Below are 18,987 nucleotides of genomic sequence, written 5' to 3' on the forward strand. Positions count from 1 at the left end.
TCAGTCATCAGATTTGCCTGTATAGCAGAGGCCACTTTTTCTGCCTATCCATCAAGACCATCTTACTCTGTGTGGCTCCTGCCAAAGTAACATCACCTTTGTCAGTATTTTAGCAGTCATAGAAAGAGTTTAAAGGTGAATTTAAAGAAGCTTGAAGTTTACTAAAGCACACATTAGAGGTGCTTAGTAGAAAAGTGAACAGGAGATTTTAAAACAATCTCACTTTGGCACCGAAATCTGATATCAGTGTAGATTGTAGGCAATAATCAATACCTCAGTAGTTAATAGACAGCACAAGGTCTTGAAAATAAGAGCAAGTAAAAATTTTTTACATGGGTAGCAGTTTCACAAGTAGAAACTGGACTGAAAAAGAAAAGTGAAATTCCAAACAGCAATAGAGTATATTCAATTAACTTAAAAACAAAAAGAAAATGAAATAGTAATTCAAGTGGCAGTAATTGAAGTGGCAAGCATTATCTAGTTGAAACAGTCTATTTAGACTTCCAAAATACTTCACACAAATTCTCTGATCAAAGCCTTTTATGGAAACTAAGCAGCCTCATCATAAAGAACGTCCCAGAACAGATGGGTAAATGCTAAAAAGGCAATGAAAATAGCATCAGAGGAAACAGTCACTTCTTTCAGCAGAAAGAGCCGTCTGACTTCTGCAGACCTCTGAACTGGAAGACTTTTAATCTTTTCATAAATTATAACACCAAAGGAGATGAGCAGTGAGGAAAAAAGTTTCGTATTAACACTGAGTTATTCAAGGGTGGTGTGTGAAGGAAGACCTTATAAAACATTGCGACTGGTCATGAAGCAGCTGGCAATTTAATATTGATAAATGCAAAGTAACGCAAATGGTGAAAACCACAGTTTCACATACAAAAAGATAGCTGTTGTGATTCAGTGATAATATCTTGGGGTTATGACAGCTAGCTCCACAGAAACTTCAGTATTCATGAGAAACAAAGACAAATCTACTGCTGAGATTTATTAGGAAAGGAGAAGAGCAAAAGAGAATCACAGCAGATTAGAGGAATTTGTGGTTGGCCTGCAACTTGAACATACCCAAGTTTCTTGTCTCAAAAAAAGAAAAAAACTGAAGAGTTAAAAAATATGAAAAAGAATGACTAAATGTTTCCATTCATGGAGAAGCCAAGTAATACAGGACTCTCCAATCAAAAGAAAAAAGAAAGAAATGCAGCAGAATTTTTATAAAACTTAGAGTGCTACTAAAGAAATTATCTTTGATTTGATTATTCTTGTCCACTGACAGTGTTATTATTTTATCCCTTAGAGGAGCTGGTTAGGAAAGACGATAAAAATAAAGGAAATATATTGCAATAATTTTTCACTGAATGCTTGCAGTCTACAGGGACTTGTGGGTGCAAATCTGATACACAACTTGGTGTCATCTGCAAACATGCTGAGGGTGCGTTTAATTGCACAGTTGATGTCACTGAAGGTGTTAACTATGATCCCAGGACAACACCACTCATTGATCTCCATCTGAACATTAAACCACTGACTGACCACCACAATCTTGCAACTGGTTTTTCATCCATCAAATCCATATCTTTCTAATCTGAGAGAAGGATGTTAATGGGGGATTATGTCAGAGGCCTTGCTGAAGTCCAGATGGATGATCAGCGGCTCTTCCATTGTCCACTCATGCAGTTATGCCATCATAAAATGTGGCAAGGTTGGTCAGGCAGGACCTGCAGTTGGTGAAGCCATTATGGTTATTCCATATCACCTCCCTGTATTCTGTGTGCCTTAGCATAGCTTCCAGGAAGAAGCTATGGCACAGACGTGAGGTTGGCAGGTCAGTAGTTCTCTGAGTCATCCTTTCTACTCTTCTTAAAAGTGAGTACAAACGTTGCCTTTTTTCCAGTCACCAAGGACCGCACCTGACTGCCACGGCCTTTCAGATATCAAGAGCAGCTTGACAACTACAACAGCCAGTTCCCTCAGGACTCGAGGGTTCATCTAATCAGGACCCTCTGATAATCTCTGACTTTCCATTTCTCCTTTGGACAAAAGTATTCTTATGATTTTTACTGAAAAAAGGCTTTTCAGTAGAAGGGTTTTGTCTTCAAATATTCTGATTATTCCCAGCCATGTAATAGGTTGGGAGAACTGGAAGGACTCTTAGCTGAGATGTAAAAATTATCAGTAAGGACATCCTAATTGTATTGATAAAGGAGAAATATTAGTGAATTCAAATCTCAATTTTAAGATATCAAGCAGTTTTGTGTATAACAGTAAATTTGCAAATAATGCGCTCTCAGATGATGAAAGGATGAAGCATGAAATATATATTTTAGATAACGCTGTCTTTAGAATATGCATGGGAGAAAAAATAACCAAATGGTAACTAACAAGTACTAAAAAAATGAGAAGAGCAAATCTCTATAACTGTATGTATTCCCCATGATTTTTTTTTTTTTTGAAACATGCATTGCACAGTGAAGTAACCACTGAATCTGCAGTATGTATATTTTTGTTTAGAGTTACAGACCTTTTTAACTTGTAGACCTGGCAAGTGCTTTCTGTGCTTCAAACTTGAAGGAGGAAAAGGTATAGTAAAACTTGAAATGAGTTTGGTAATACCCTACATAGCCTTCAAATGTGGAAATGAGGAAAAACAAAAGTGGCTTTTAATAAAAACAGCTTTTCTATTAAATGTCAGCTTCCTGTTTTCATGCAATAAGTCGCTGCAGTAAATACAATAGATATTCTTTCCAGCCCTCAGTCTGATACTGATTTAGTCATGGTGAATATTAGTGTGCTTTAGTCAACAAACAGATTAAATGCAAAAGTAACCACACATATTAAGTGTCTCTCAGAATTTGTATGGTAACAATCCTGTGACAAATTTTAATAAGTGTTCTGAGTTTTCTCTAATAGGCAGCGTCTGATAGATTTTACTATTTACTAAGTTTATGGTGTGATTGTAAGCAAAACATTGTCACTGTCACTCCTTCAGTCACCTTAGCTACATTCTTGATTACATAGAAATACGAATATTTGCTATATTATTTCACTGGGTATCTCCAAATTGCATAGCTTCATTTACACATCACAATTCAGAAGAATAATCAGTAGTCTACCTCTTAGTAAAAATTATCACAGTCCCTTTTATTTTAGATATGCATACTTTTATCTTCTAAGTAAATTAAGTTTAATTTCAAATGGTTGAAAATATATGTGCTGTAAAACCTCTAACATTTGTAATGTTCTTCACATATGCAACTTCCTTAAAGACATAAGATATAATCATAGAGACTAATCTCTAACTAAAAGGTTAAAATAGATAAAACATGATGGAAAAAGCAAGAAGATATTTAATTGCTGCTGACTGTGTAGATGAGTTCTTTCTTACAGATAAAAAGGAAAAGTTTACTGTGCAGTTATTTGTGGAACAGGAGATAAAAATCAGTTTAGCTTTAAATATAACAATATGCAAGGGAAAGAACATATCCATAGCTCACCAGAAGTGTTTCTGTGAAAAGTTTTGAATGTTGTGCTGATTTTCTTTATTTTTACTGTTACTATTGAACAAAGCTTTAAAAAAAAAAGTAAAGAACTTTTTAATCTGTCTTTTATTGAAGATTACAGATCACATAAATTAATCTATACATTGTACTCATAATGATGAAGACCTCACTGGGACTGTATTTCCTATTTTGAGTGCTGCCTTTACTAAAAGTATGAAACCAACTAGGAGTCTGGAAGAGGAAAAAAGGAAATCATTGAACTCTTGAAAGAGTATTTCTGAGAAAAGGTGGAGGTGAAATGTAATGAATTTCATGTATATTAAAAGCTCCTGAAAAAAGAAAGAAATGGGTTACTTTCTATGTCTCTGTTGAGTAAGAAAAGAACAATAAGTTTGAAAAGGAGAAGGAGAGTTGAATTCACATTATTAGGTAAAGCTGTTATCGGACTGCTGAGGAAGTTTGCTTAGGTTTCAATCACAAAGCTTTTTAGGTACATAGTCAAGGTACATTCTGCCAACCCTGAATAATGTCTGTGGGGAAACGTGTGAGACCACCTGCAACCTCACTAAAATATATCTATTTGTCCATGCTTTTGTTTCACAGTGGTAGATAATTTGCTTCTTGGTGGTCATGTTTCATTACAATCCAGAATCTTCCTGGTTCTGGAAATTGTGTATTTGCATTGTGTCTTACAGGGCAAATATGAGTTGAATTAGTTGACTGTTGTTATATTTTTAGCCACTACAATATCCCTTCTGAACTTTTAAGGGATTAAGTTATGTTAATGCCAAAATCTCTTAATGGAGTGGTTTTATTATTTATTAATTTATTAGATTATATTTTTGTTTTATTATACTTTATCTTATTTTCATTTTTATTAAGAATGGATTCAAGCTAATTATGTGAAGTCTTTAGGGTTGTTTCCAAAGAAATTTTCAGATTTATACATTGCATGCTGTACTCCCTATGATTTTTCATATTCAATATTGTTAATATTTCAAATAACTCAGATACCCTGAGAGACAAGAACAAGGTTGAAATATTCCCAGTCAGATCTCTTATAGTTCAAGCATACTTAATTTCCATTTCTAGTTGATTCAGCTCTTCATCAGGCTCATTAAAGTGATCTCATGTTCATGTCATATTTTGTCTTTGTATAATTATTAGGCACCTTAATGTTAAATAGGAAAAATCATATATATCATGAAAAATATTTAAGGGAAATGAGACTAAAAAAAAAAAAGTATAATGCAGGCCTTCTGATCTTTGAAGATTTTTAGATTTTCTGAATGAAATAAGCCCTGACTGGCAAGGTTTCTTTTTATAACAATACTTCATAATTTGGGTATTTTAAAAATGCAAAGAACAAACAGAATACTTTCTAACTAGCAATGCTTCTCTAAGTCTCCTTCCTGGTGCTCCAGGATCAACTCAGTGCTGATTACATGTACTTCAATAATGGCTGCAAACTTTTACTTCTACAGTGATATTTTTATATCTTGACTTTTCAGTGTGGTTCAAAAAAATAAGGTCAGTATAAAGTCTACTTAAGATTTATTGGCTGCATTTTATCAACCTGTAAGCAATTTAACAGCCTGTTCCTGAAAAACTGATTGTGTCAAGGATTCTCTGACATTGGACACAGTGAAATAAGAGTTTTCCTATTCCATAGCTGTCATCTTTCTGCCTTCAGATTCAGTCACTGAATTTTGCTTCTCCAAGAGCACATAATACACATGAACGCAGAGAGAGGAGGGAGTGAATTATCTTCAGGTGGATATTGTGTTGGAACCCAAAGATACAAATCGCAGAACAAATAGCACCCTGAAGGCATTAAGTTTTTGCTCCATAACATTAGATCTAACCAAAAGCTATGAAATAGTTACAGTAAATAATGTTGTTTCCTTCAAGTACTGAAATTTTATTTAGAAATGTGATGTACTAATCTTTCTAAGCTTGATTTATAGCTGTCATCACGTAACACTAACACCTAGCAAAAATGCTTATTTCCAATGAACTGAATTACAAACAACATAGCAAGAAACCTCTCAAACTGTGTGCAGCCATTTGCTGGTGACTAGTGAGCTAGCAGCAGACAAATGGCAGCACTATTCCAGTATTTCCTAAAGACTTCAAAAGTTATCCCTAGACATAGCTGGAAATCTACATATAAACTTGCTGTAAAAAAGTTAATATCATACTGTACCAGTTTTCCACTAGAAAAGCTTAAATATTTTGCTTGAAGAGAATTGAGCATGTTTTTTTCTGAAGTGTGGGCTGTAGTTTAAATTTATGTTTAATATCTAATTTCAAGATGGACAGCACTCTGAGCAACCTTCTACTTTCTTCCAATTTTTTTACTAGACTTGTAGTACTGAAGTCCTCTTCAGTTAATCATAGAATCACAGAACCACAGAATGACTTTAGTTGGATAATCTAAACATAATCTAGTTTCAACCCCCTGCCATGGGCAGTGCTGCCACCCTCCAGCTCAGGCTGCACAGGGTCCCATCCAACCTGACCTTGAATGCCTCCAGGGATGGGGCACCCACAGCTTCTCTGGGCAGCCTGTGCCAGAGCCTTATCACCATCTGAGGAAAGAATTTCTTATCCAACATCTAATCTAAACCTCTCCTCTTTCAGTTTAAATCCATTCTCCCTTCTCCTATCAATATCACAGAATGGCCAGGGTTAGAAGGGACCTCAAGAATCATGAATCTCCAACCCCCCTTCCACAGGCAGGGTCACCAACCTCCTCATTTCATGCTAGACCAGGATGCCCAGGGTCCCATCTAATCTAGCCTTGAACACCTCTAGGGATGGGGCATCCACAACCTCTCTGGGCAGCCTGTTCCAGTACCTCACCACTCTCTCTGTAAAGAATTTCCCCCTGACATCCAACCTAAATCTTCCCTCCCTCAACTTAAAACCATTTCCCCTCATCCTGCAGTTATCTACCCTTTCAAAAAGAGTTGATCCCTCTCCTGTTTGTAGGCTCCCTTTAGGTACTGAAAGGCTGCAATGAGGTCACCCCGCAGCCTTCTTTTCTCCAGGCTGAACAAGCCCAGCTCCCTCAGCCTGTCTTCATAAGGGAGGTGCTCCAGTCCCCTGATCATCTTCGTGGCCCTCCTCTGGACCCTCTCCAACAGCTCTGTCTTTTTTGTACTGGGGGCTCCACACTTGGACGCAGTACTCCAGATGGGGCCTCACAAGAGCAGAGTAGAGGGGAACAATCACCTCCCTGTCCCTGCTGATCACTCCTCTTTTGGTGGAGCCCAGGATACCATTTTCCTTCTGAGCCACAAGGGCACACTGCTGGCTCATGTTAAGTTTTTCATCTATCAAGACCCCCAGGTCCTTCTCCACAGGGCTGCTCTCAAGGACCGCTCCTTCCAGTTTGCATGGATGCCTGGGATTCCTCCAGCTCAAGTGCAAAACTCTGCACTTTGCCCTGTTGAACCTCATCAGGTTCACCCAGGCCCACCTTTCTAGCCTCTCGAGGTCCCTCTGAATGGCATCCCTTTCTTCAACTGTGTTGACCGCACCACTCAGCTTGGTAGCCCTTGCTATCTACGTGCATAGAAAGTTGAAGGATGGGAGAGTATATAATCAATGAATGTGCAGGTGTAATAATTATGAAATATAACAGAGTTTGGCTAAGTTATTATACCCAAAGAGAACAGACAGAATGCTTACCCATATCCTGGACTTGCTATGAAACCCCAGAGGAAGGGATCTCCAGAAGAGATCTTTCCTCACTGGTAGTCAGCTCTTAAATGGGTCTAGGAGAGGTGGAGCCAGGCTCCACCCCTTCTGGCAGCACAGGTGAATTGCCTTCACCTGTGCTCCTATGGCTGACTCATTGCTTACCTCAGGTGATCAATCAGAGGTTCAGGCTGTGATTCAGCAGATCCCACACAGAGAGGAAGGTGATTGTCCCCTCCACTCTGGCCTTGTAAGGCCCAATCTGGAATACTGCATCCAGACCTGGGGCTCCAAGAAAGGTGTAGAGCTGTTAGAGCAGTTCTAGAGAAGATCTATGAAAATCATTAGAGTGCTGGAGCACCTTTCCTGTGAGGAAAGATTGAGGGAGTTGGGTTTATTTGCTTGGAGAAGGCTTTGAAAGATTGCTATTTTCCAGTACTTGAAAGGAACTTACATGCAGAAGGGGTACCAACTTTTTATGCAGGTAGTTAACTGACACTGCGTCATAGCAACTGTAGGGTGTTTTTGAAACTGAGACATTTAAAAGTAACAGAGATGAGATTTTCAAATTACAAATTCTATAGAATGTAATGTCTTTGTAGGAAATGAAAATAGCTTCTTAACAGCAAAACATTCTGACAATTTTAAGTCACATTTCTAGAACAAGGAATTATTATAGTACCTCTAAATCTGTTCTGTTAATATTATAATACTTATTTCAAGATCAGAACAAGTGCCAGAATATTAGTATGTTTTCTGTGAAGGAAGTTGCTGCGTATGATTAGTGAGATTTTCAGATTTTTATTTCTCAGAGGTGGATAGTAGTCTGTCAGTGGATCACAAACTAGCTCTCTTAAAAATACTCAATTAACCTAAGAATAAACATTCTTTAAATTTCTTTTGTTCTCCACAAGTGTTTCCAATCTTGTTACCTGTCCTTGGACCACAAGTCATAAAAAGATGCAGAAATAGTACTGCTTTAATTCCTAAACATTCCATTGCTTCTCTTTGATCACTTCTATTTACTACTAAACAGATATACTTTCCCTTTTAATTCTCAGAGAACCAACAATGTAAATTAAAACGGTATCACAGCCTCCCTTTTCCTCTCCTTCCTTGCTCAATACTTCAGGATAGGTTTTTTATTTTGTTTCTCTCTCTTCTCTTCAAGTTAGAGCCTTATGTCAGACTTTCCAAGTAGATAAGGATCTATTTGTCCAGAAGGCTGTATTCCTTAAATAAGAAAAGGCCCTGCTCACATAAGGAAAGTGAATTTCAAAGAAATGAAACACACTCAATGAGACTAAAATAAAGCCAAAATAAAAGGGGAAATTGAATGTCAGAATTAATTTCCATTTCTGTCTGAAGGCACCTGTATAGTCAATGAATATAAAGATGTTATAATTATGAAATAAACAAGAGAGCTCAGCAAAGAAGATTACAATAACAAAAAGAGAATAGATAGAAAGCTTACCCACATCCTGAGCACACTGCAAAACTCCAGAGGAGGGATCTCCAGAAGAGATCCTTTTACACTGGTAGTCAGCTCTTAAATGGGTCTAGGAGAAGAGGAGCCAGGCTCCACCCCTTCCGGCAGCACAGGTGAATTGCCTTCACCTGTGCTCCCATGGCTGACTCATTGCTCACCTCATATGATCAATCAGAAGTTCAGGCTGTGATTCAGCAGTTCCCATACAGCACCTAACAGGAACTTGGGCAAGGAAACATCAATTATCATAACTGTTTCTTCTTCCATTACTCTGTTTTTCTGGAATTTTTTTATACTATTTCTATAAAAAATTACTAATCCAGTTGGCATCAACAATCTACTGCTGTTACATCACACTCAGGAAAATTTGTTCTCTTATTTGGCATAAATACTTGCAAAACAATCTGAAAACAAATTATTGTTATCTATTCCCACAGCTAAGCAACACTCTTCTTTCAGAGAGTACAAACAAAATCAGAAGTTTCTAGCACATGCTTACTCTTTTATTGTTTGTTTTTCAGGCTACCCTTCCCAGCAGTCCCCACTGGCCTATGGGCTTGCCTGTGTGCAACTGCATGAAAGGATGTTTTCCTCTCATATGCTTTTCAGTTTGCAATTTGTTATTTTTACAATTAATTAAACCCTCTGAGATCAGCTTCTTTTGTGCTTTGCAGAGAGAATCTGTGTACAAAAGCTTTTTAGCAAAAAGTGCAAGAAGCAAGTACAAAGAACTTTCAAATTGTTGTCCTGCTGCCACCTGGGAAACATGCTTGGAATGATTCTGTCTTCCTGGTGATACAGTCGTGATACAGGAACCTGTGATACAGGAATCTGTGGTCCATTTGCTGTCCCTGACATTAAAAAAATTAGCGAAAGTTTAGATAAGGTGGTGACAGTGAAGGGGAAGTTGATCAGTATTTAGATTTTTGGCCCGTACAACATTTAATTTTTGATATGTTTAAAGAGAAATATGTGTACAAATCTTCATTTGGTTTGTTTACAGTTATTTAAAATGTTTGGTAAACTTAGAAATGCCAGCAAGTAGCATTATACTTCTAGATCGTTGTCATAGAATCAGTAAGATTGGAAAAGACCTCTAGGTCCTAAGACTAAAGACCAAAGACCTCTCATCCAACCATCCACCTTACTGTAATAATGCCCACTAAACCAGATCCCTAAGTACTACATCAACCCTTAAATAACTCCAGGGATGGTGACTCCACAACTTCTGTGGGTGACCAATTCCAATATCTCACCACTTTTTCTGAGAAGAAATTCTTTTGAATATCCAGTCTAAGTCTCCCCTGGCTCAACTGAAGTCCATTTCCTCTAGTTCTATTGCTTGTTACCTGGGAGAAGAGACCTACTCCCACTTCTCTACAAACTTCTTTCAGGTCATTGTAGAGAGTGATAAATTCTCCCCTGAGCCTTCTCTTCTCCAGACTGAACAATCCTGGTTTCCTGAGCCTTTTTCCCATAAGACTTTTGCTCCAGACCCTTCACAGTTTCATTGCCCTCAAGGACTTCAATGTCTTTCTTGTAGTGAGGGGTCCAAAACTGAACACAGTACTCAGGGTGCAGCCTCACGAGAGCTAATTACAGAGTTATGATCATTTTTCTGGTCCTCCTGGCTGGGCACACTGTTGACTCATGTTCAGCTGAGTATTGTCTAACACCCTGAGCTCCTTTTCTCTTGCACAGCTTTCCAGCCACTCTGCTCCAAGACTATAGCATTCCTTAGAGTTGTTGTGGCCTAAGCGTAGGCCCTTGCACTTGATCTTCTTGAACTTCATCCCACTGGCCTCAGCCTAGCAATCCAGCCTGTCCTGATTCCTCTGAAGGGCCTTTCTACTCCCAGGCAGATCAACATTTCTTCCCAACTTCATTCATCTGCAGACTTACTGAAGGTGCACTCAATCCCCTTATCCAGATCATCAATAAGGATTAAATAGGACAAACTCAAGACAGCCACTTGTGACTGATCACCAGCTAGATTTAACTTCATTCACGACCATTCTCTGGGCCTGGCCTTCCAACCTCAGAGTGTGCCTGTCCAAGCCACAGGCTGCTAACTTCTCTAGGAGAAAACTGTTGGAGATAGTGTAAAAGTCTTCACTAAAATCTAAGTAAATTACATTCACAACCTTTCCCTCATCCACCAGGCAGGTCATTTGCCAAAGAAGGAGATCATAGGAGATAAAGTTGGTCAAGCAGGACCTGCCTTTCATGAACCTGTGCTCTCTGGGCCTGATGTCTTGGCTGTCTTACACATGTCATGTGTTTGCACTCAAGATGATCTGCTCCATAACCTTCCCTGGCACTGAGGACAGGCCTGTAGCACCCAGATCTTCCTTATCACCCTTCTTGCACGTGGGCTTACATTAGCAAGCCTTCAGTCATCTGGGACCTTTCAGGTTGACCAGGAATGCTGATAGATGATGGAAAGCAGCTCGGTGATCACGTCTGCCACCTCCTTCAGCACCCTCAGGTGGATCTCATCTGGCCCCACGGACTTGTGACAAGATAGCTGGAATAGCAAATCCCTATTTCCACCTGTATAATAGGAGGATTTAGTCTGCTCCTTACTCCAGAGTTCCTGAGTACCCTGAGGATAACTGGCCTGACTATTAAAGCCAAAAGTAAAGAAGGAATTGCGAATCTCAGCCTTTTCTGGATCCTCAGTGGTCATGTTCCTTGCTGCATCAGTAACGGATGGGGATTTTCTTTGTCCCTCTTCTTGCTGTTAATATACTTGTAAAAACATTTTTTATTATCCTTAGCAATGGTGTCCAGATTAAATTCTAGCTGGGCTTTTAGCTAGATTTTCTACCTGCACATGCTAGCAACTTCCTTGTTAACTTGCTTATCGCTTCTTCCACAGGAGGTAAACTCTCATTTTCTTCTGAAGGCTCATCAAAATTTCCTGTTTGTCCACACTGGTCTTCTTCTGCACTGGTTCATCTTGCAGCACAGGGGGACAACCTACTCCTGTGTCTCTAAGACTTCCATCTTGACCTGCCCTTGTGAGGCCCTATCAGAAGTGCTGTGTCCAGGTCTGGAGACCCAATACAAGAAAGACAGAGAGCTGTTGGAGAGGGTCCAAAGGAGGGTCACAAGGCTGATGAGGGTCCAAAGGAGGGTCACAAGGCTGATCAGAGGGCTGGAGTACATCTCTTATGAAGACAGGCTGAGGGAGCTGGGCTTGTTCAGCCTGGAGAAAAGAAGGCTGCAGAGTGACCCCCTTGCAGCCTTTCAGTACCTAAAGGGAACCTACAGACAGAAGAGGAATCAACTCTTTGAAGGGGTAGATAACAGCAGGACAAGGGGAAATGGTTTTAAGTTGAAGGAGGGAAGATTTAGATTGGATGTCAGGAGGAAGTTCTTTACAGAGAGAGTGGTGAGGTGCTGGAACAGAGGCTGCCCAGAGAGGTTTTGAATGCCCCATCCCAGGAGCTGTTCAAGGCCAGGTCAGATGGGGCCCTGGGCAACCTGGTCTAGTATTAAATTGGCGGCCCTGCCTGTGGCAGGGGGGTTGGAGATTCATGATCCTTGAGAACCCTTCCAACCCTGGCCTTTCTGTGATTTTGGGGTTCTGTGATTCAGTCTTCTTGGCCCCTTTGGCCTTCAAGACTGAATTCCAAGGGAAGGACTGTTGAATAAATTTCCTTTCCTGTATCCTTAACACCTCAAAGTCCACCCTCTGGAAATCCATGACAGTTTTCTGACCTCCTTTCTGACTTCACCAATAATAGAGAACTCTACCATTTCGTGATTGCTGTGCTCAAAACAGTCCCTGACCACCACACCTCGCACTAGCGCTTCTGTTTGTGAATAGCAGGTCTAGAAGGGCACCGCCCCTGGTAGGCTCATTTACCAGCCATATCAGGAAGTTATTTTCCACACACTGCAGGAGCCTTGTAAGCTGTTTCCTCTGGGCTCTATCATATTTCTAGCATATATCAATACATCTGTTGCAAGTCAACACTAGCTGTAGCCACTATGGGACATTCATTTTTCACTTACTTTTGCTGCTATTTTAGACACTTTTTGTCTTCACTCACAAGAGCATTGGAAGTTAAGGTGCTAGAGCTTTACAGTGCATGTTTTGTTGACAATGAGCAGTTGCTTAATGAATATGTCATTCAGTAGTAATATATTACTCTATTTTTTATATTCATTTTAAACTGAAATCTCCATTGATCTCAAAAGGCATCAAATTTCTTTTTGTCCAAGATCTCAGAGTGGCTATAAGTGACTTTGATTTTCAAAATGGAATTCAAGTCAACTTCCTACTATGGTATCTATGATAAATACTGCTACTAAAAAAAAAAAAAATTCTTTGGAGAGGAAGAATCGGAATGTCCGCTTTGTCTTGAAATTGTTTTCTGCAATCAGTATTCACAATTCAGTGAAATTACAGGAATTCAGCTAGAAATATTCCTTAGCTAATGGCATAACAACAAAAAGAACTACTAAAATGTAAATATTCTTCCCCTCCAGATTACTATAACTGTTTTTTATATATATTTTGAAGAACAAATGAAGTGTCTTCTCTAAGTGCAGTAGACATTTGGTTGTCATTCAGCCAAAATGATTTGCCTTCTGCTCCTTCTCCCCCTCTTGAATTTATTTTCTGTCCTTTAAAACTATTTTAGGAAGTAAGAGAAACAAATCCTTAAAAACTGTTGTAAGATGAGATCAGTTGTTTAACTCTCTTGTTAAACAGAAATTGCTACATAGGTGTCTGGAAACTCTAGGAGAAAATCAGCATTCATTGTAAAAGTAAAAACATTTTAAAATACAGTGTACAATAAGAACAAGAGCCATTGCATTTTACTTTTTGGCACTGCAAAGAAGAGAGAAAGAAAATGTTACTTTATGAAAGAGAAAACAAAATAAAACAAAAACAAACATTGGCACAGCTATTGGAAGATACCCAGATCAATTCAACTCAGTGTAAATTTTTTAGCTTCCCCCTTTTCTCACATTTAATGCATCATGTAATTACATCACTTTACTACTACAGGCATAATTTCCACCATGAGCATGAATGATGATGAGGCTATCCAAGCTGTCAGTCAGACAGTAAACTAATTAGTTACTCAATCCCTGCATAAATATGGGAGTGCAACCACCTCTCATCTACTACTAGGGGAAGATTCCACAAGTAGCCAAGCAAATCAACTCAGTTACGAGTTTGATGAAATTATTTGGTTAAAGGGATTTTGGCCTGTTAGTTTGGACTAAAATCATGACAAGGATAAGTCGAGGAAAATCAACTTGCTTGTATTATGGAGAATAATTTCAGTGCCTGGTGGGGAAGGCTTAAGAGAGGAGGAGAACAATTATGTCAAACATACAATTTTGTCAAAAATAAATATGAGGTAGATGTGGAGCTTCTGTCCTTGTCTTCAAAGTCATAGGACAAGAAGTGGATTTATATCGGAAAGCCTGTAATGCACTTTAAATCTGATACGTCAGGTGGCAGCTGAACTGAATGCTTACTAACTAATTTTCTTGCCAGTATCTGTTCTGCTGTTGCTACAAGCATTAGTGAAGATCCAAATTACATGTTGTGGGTTTTTTTGTTGTGTTTTTTTTTTTAATTCATAACTGCTAGGTTCAGTACAGGGCTACAGAGAAAAGAAATGTAGAAATGAAATTCATTGTAAAGTATTATTTTGATACATAAGAGAAGTATTTACAAGTAGAAAGGATGTTGATGCTGTTACTGCCTGTAACATTTTTTAGAATAGAGGTTATTTCCCTAGGTGCTGCTATATTTTTACCTCAAAGTTAAGTACACATCAATAAGGAAATATAAGGACATAAACCATTTTAATTAGCCAGTAATACCATAAATAGTGGAATAAATGTCAAAGTGTTTTTGCAGAATGAATGCCTTGTCAAAATTAGCATTGTGGTAACACTAGTTTTGAACCATGATTTAGTAATATAAAAATAAAAATTAAATAGTCTTTCATTTCACAAAGTGTCTCTGTATAGGTAGTCCTATACTAACATCTATTTTGGATGAAGATTTGAAATAATAAGTGGTTTTGTTGATCCATGTTTAATTTGCAGTTGTTACTAAGTTTACATGGAAAATTACTTAGATAAAATTATTATAAAAGATAGATAGTGCATCATACTTACTAACGGGCATTCAAATTATAAACTCAAACAAAAGCTAGTCAAAAGTAAACTGCCCGAAGTATGTATTCTATAAGTATTAAATCACAGAATAAACATTTTTTTTCTTTAGATTAGCTCTTATTTGTACACTATCACTTGCTAATGTAGACATGATTTGTGTTTACATTTAAAGAGTTGGAGACAAGTTTATTGAATCCTATTCAGCGAAGAAGGTAGTAGAAAAGGAGAAAATTTGAGTTTATTCTTAGGATTTCTTTGTAGGAAGATAAAGGAAATATGAAGTACTTCAGCAACTACTGGAAGTGTCCAAAGAGCAAGATCAGTAATAATGAATGTGTATCAGAAGATATCAGATTGTCAGTGGTAGTCTGGAAAATAAAAAAGAAGCTTAGGATACATCTGTTTAGAGATATCATTGTATTTCAAATGATGGCAGCTACATAGTAGAAAGCAGTCGATTTTGAGTGTGAAAGATTGAAGGTAATTTGTATGAAAGTGATCATGAAATGAAATGTAAGTACTCATTATTCTGAAGAATGAAGCTTGTGATTGCAGTAGCATACCGATTACAGGTTTCAGAAAATGTAGCCAAAGAATTACTAAGAAAACTTGTATGAGAAAATACAGAAAATACTGTATTTCAGATGATAAGAAAGTTAGTAAGAATGCACACTACTGCAAAATTTCAAAAAAAAAAAAAAAAGAAAAAAGAAAAAGAAAATTAGGGTACATAATGAAAAACCATGATGGCTACATCAAAATCACTTTTTAGGGAAGGCTAGGAAGATAATGAAAAGAATATTAACTTTTTTTTTCTTTTTTTCTTTTTTTTTTTTTTCCAGAGAGAAACTACAAAAAGGCATTCTGACATAATTGTAAAAATAATTATCATAAAAAAGATTATTTTTACTTAAAAATGAAACAATTTTTAGGTAAAAAAGGATATAAATTAATTTTTAAAAGTTCATAAAGTTGTTAAGAGAAGAACTGTACCGGTGTAATTTTAAACCTCTCATGGTCCATACTTTGCACTTTTATAAATTGTGAGCTATTCTCCAGATTAAAATGCTAACCACTTACAAGTCTTTTTGAATATGACTTTTCAACTATGTTTGCATTTAGAGTGGTTTTATTCAGAATATGTGCTCTTTTCTTAAATCTCATGTGTGACTCCAAAAAAAAAAAAAAAATTGATTTATGTTACTGTTAATGCATTCCTTTAATAATAGATTAAATGACCTTTTCAAATAAAGATGAGATTGGTTTAGAAATCATGTACTGTAGGCAAATCCGTGTTTTAATTTATTGTTTACATATTGATCTCTTAGTAATTTGTTAGATATCTCTGTGTGTTGAAGCTAGGATAGCTTGTCCTCTTTTTACCTGCACTTAGAAGACAAATAATATCTATGACCTTTTCCAATTTCTCTTGGTTCTCAAATATTCCCCTTTACTTCTCATATACAATCATTATTAATTCAGAAATTGTAACAATGTATCATCAGATCTTCTGACTTGATCTGTCCATATATTCCATGCCATAATATTTATTTATTTATTTTAAAGGTCTTAACAGTAAGTGTTTTAGTGATGATAGCTAAAATGCTAAGATGGTCCTGAATTAACTTTCTCTTGATGTCCTCACTCATTTGTCTCTATACAGTGCACCTGTGTTTTTAGAACTTTCTTCTTTTGCTCCCTGGTATTTGTTCTTGACCTTTTGTGCCTTTTGTTCATTGCATCGTAGTCAGTTTGATTAATCATAATGTGTGCAGTAATTTTAGCCTGAATTTTTCTTTCTTCATCTTTTTAGGATCCCTTTTAGATATTGGAACTATTACATTTTTTTTCTTTGCTTTGTTTCATTTTGTTTTGTGCAGCTCAATTTGTTTCTTACTCTATCTGGTTATCTGTCATGAACGGTAGACAATATGATCTCTATCTGCAGACCTGCATTACAAGATTAAACCTTTTTAATATTTGTTTGCATGGAGTACTTCCCGATCTTTTTGCCATTTTTCTGAAAAGAGATCTGCTTTTCTGCTCTCAGTGGATTTTAGGGCAGGATTATTTCCCTTACTGTGACTCTCTCCTTTCTCCTTTCCCTCCCAGCTGTGTACCCTGAGCTACTCTTCTAGATTATTGAGTCAGTGTACGCATTCCTTTCTGTGCCAGAAACTTTAAGAATACCAGTCACTATTTCCAAGTCAGTGCTGTGTAGCAACAGAACAATGTGCAATGGGAGAAAACTTCAATACAAGAAGTTTTAAGCAAACATGAGGAAGAATTCCTTTACTTTGAAGATGAGAGAACACTGGAACAGGCTGCCTAGTGAGGTTGAGTGTCCTTCTGTGGAGATATTCAAAACCCACCTGGATGCCTTCCTGCTCAACCTGCTATAGGGAACCTGCTATTGCAGGGGATTGGACTATGTGATCTCCAGTGGTCCCATCTAACCCCTATGATTCCATGATTCCGTGATTTTATGATTGTGTGATTTTGTGGCTGGCCTTCAAGTTCTTGTTATGGGAAGCAGCTAAGGAACATTTGTCGAATGTCTCCTTGTCTTCACTTATTTACCAGTTGGTTGCATAAGCATTGCCAGTTGGACACCCATTCTTAAGTCTTTAGGCTTGAAGCCATCATCACTGCAATAGTCAGCCTGCTGCCAGAGATCAGTCTGCCTCTTCCGGACAGGTGGATCTCATCTGTCTCTAACAGACTGTAATCTGCATAGTAAGTCCCATTATCATAAGATCAAGATTTAAAACGCTTTAGAACAGTACTGGGAAGTCTTTATGTAAAGGTTAAAATGTAAAGCAATTTCGTCCCCATGTGCACTTACGGTAGAATATGATTGGAAATGCTAAAGCTTGTCTTCCAGGAGTGACACAAAGCAGTGGCAATAGCTAGGTCCAATTTCTGTTTTTTTTCCCTGGAAACTGAATGTGTCTTCCAATTTAATGAATGCAAATAATAGCTCTAAACCATATTGCTTAGTTCTTCTGCTCCTTTAATAAAAAATGACTGAAAAAAATCCAACTTTGAATCTGATTTGGTAAAAAAGGCAATTACATTCAAGTTACGTTAGAAATTGAATGTGCAGGAGTATGATAAGAAGATTTAATGGCCTACAGCATATAATTAAAAGAAGGAAAATAAAGGAACATCTCTACATGCTATCTCGTTACTCTCAAAGGTTGTTATCCAACTGCGCTTAATTCCTTCCCGTGCCACTTACCAAGATAAATGTTTGTTATCTCTGAATTCAAATCAACCAGATTCCTCAGTCGTGCAGAGAAGAGCTCTTTGGTTCTTATTCCTGGGGCCTTTGCATAAAAACTGCAAGTTCTGTTGAAGCTTACAGCAACGTTTCAGATGGAAGCCTTATTTGACTCTTCACCACACGTAGAAGGGATTTTTAGGGTATTTCTGTCTCTGCAATTGTGTGATTTTGTAGAAATAATTCAGAGAAGAAATCCAGGTACCTAAACGTTTTACTTGCTCCTGAATATCTAGATAGCTTATGAGGGAAGGATCAAAGGAAGAGCCCACAAGGAAACCATGTGGCTGAAGAATAGAAAGAGAAGCTCAAGCACAAAACACTGTAAAATCTGAAATAACACTGAATCTTTATGTCTAGGCACCTCAATCACTTCCCTGAAATATGTACTTTGGCAGATTTTCAGTGTCTTTGGTAGCACGAACTCTACCTGCTGTCAAGTTTCACATCCATACACCCAAAAACAGGGCAACATTTTGCAAGTCTCTGTCCCATTTCCTGCACTTTGTTTCCCCTTGAATTATAAGAAACAGGATAGAAAAAGGTTTTGTGTCCTCCAGGTCATTCCTGTTAGACACTCATACCTTAATTCTTGTGGGGAAAAAATAGGAACACTTGATTTGCTGTGTTGAGGGAACAGCATCAGCCTTGACAGAAGACAAAAGTAAATCTCAGAAAACTTCCCAGATGTATGTTAGTTCCCAGCTTCTCCAGTTGCTTCAGACTTTCTTGAGAACTAGTCCTTAGAAAGCTGTGTGGTATTGAACCAACCTCTGTGCATTTATTGAGCAAAGCCTTGGGTGAACTGGTCTGGGAGGCAGCCCTGTAACAGAACAGCCCTTTATGTTAAT

This window comes from Phasianus colchicus, chromosome Z (assembly GCF_987193195.1).
Source record: "Phasianus colchicus chromosome Z, bPhaCol1.hap1.1, whole genome shotgun sequence".
Classification (NCBI taxonomy): Eukaryota; Metazoa; Chordata; class Aves; order Galliformes; family Phasianidae; genus Phasianus; species Phasianus colchicus.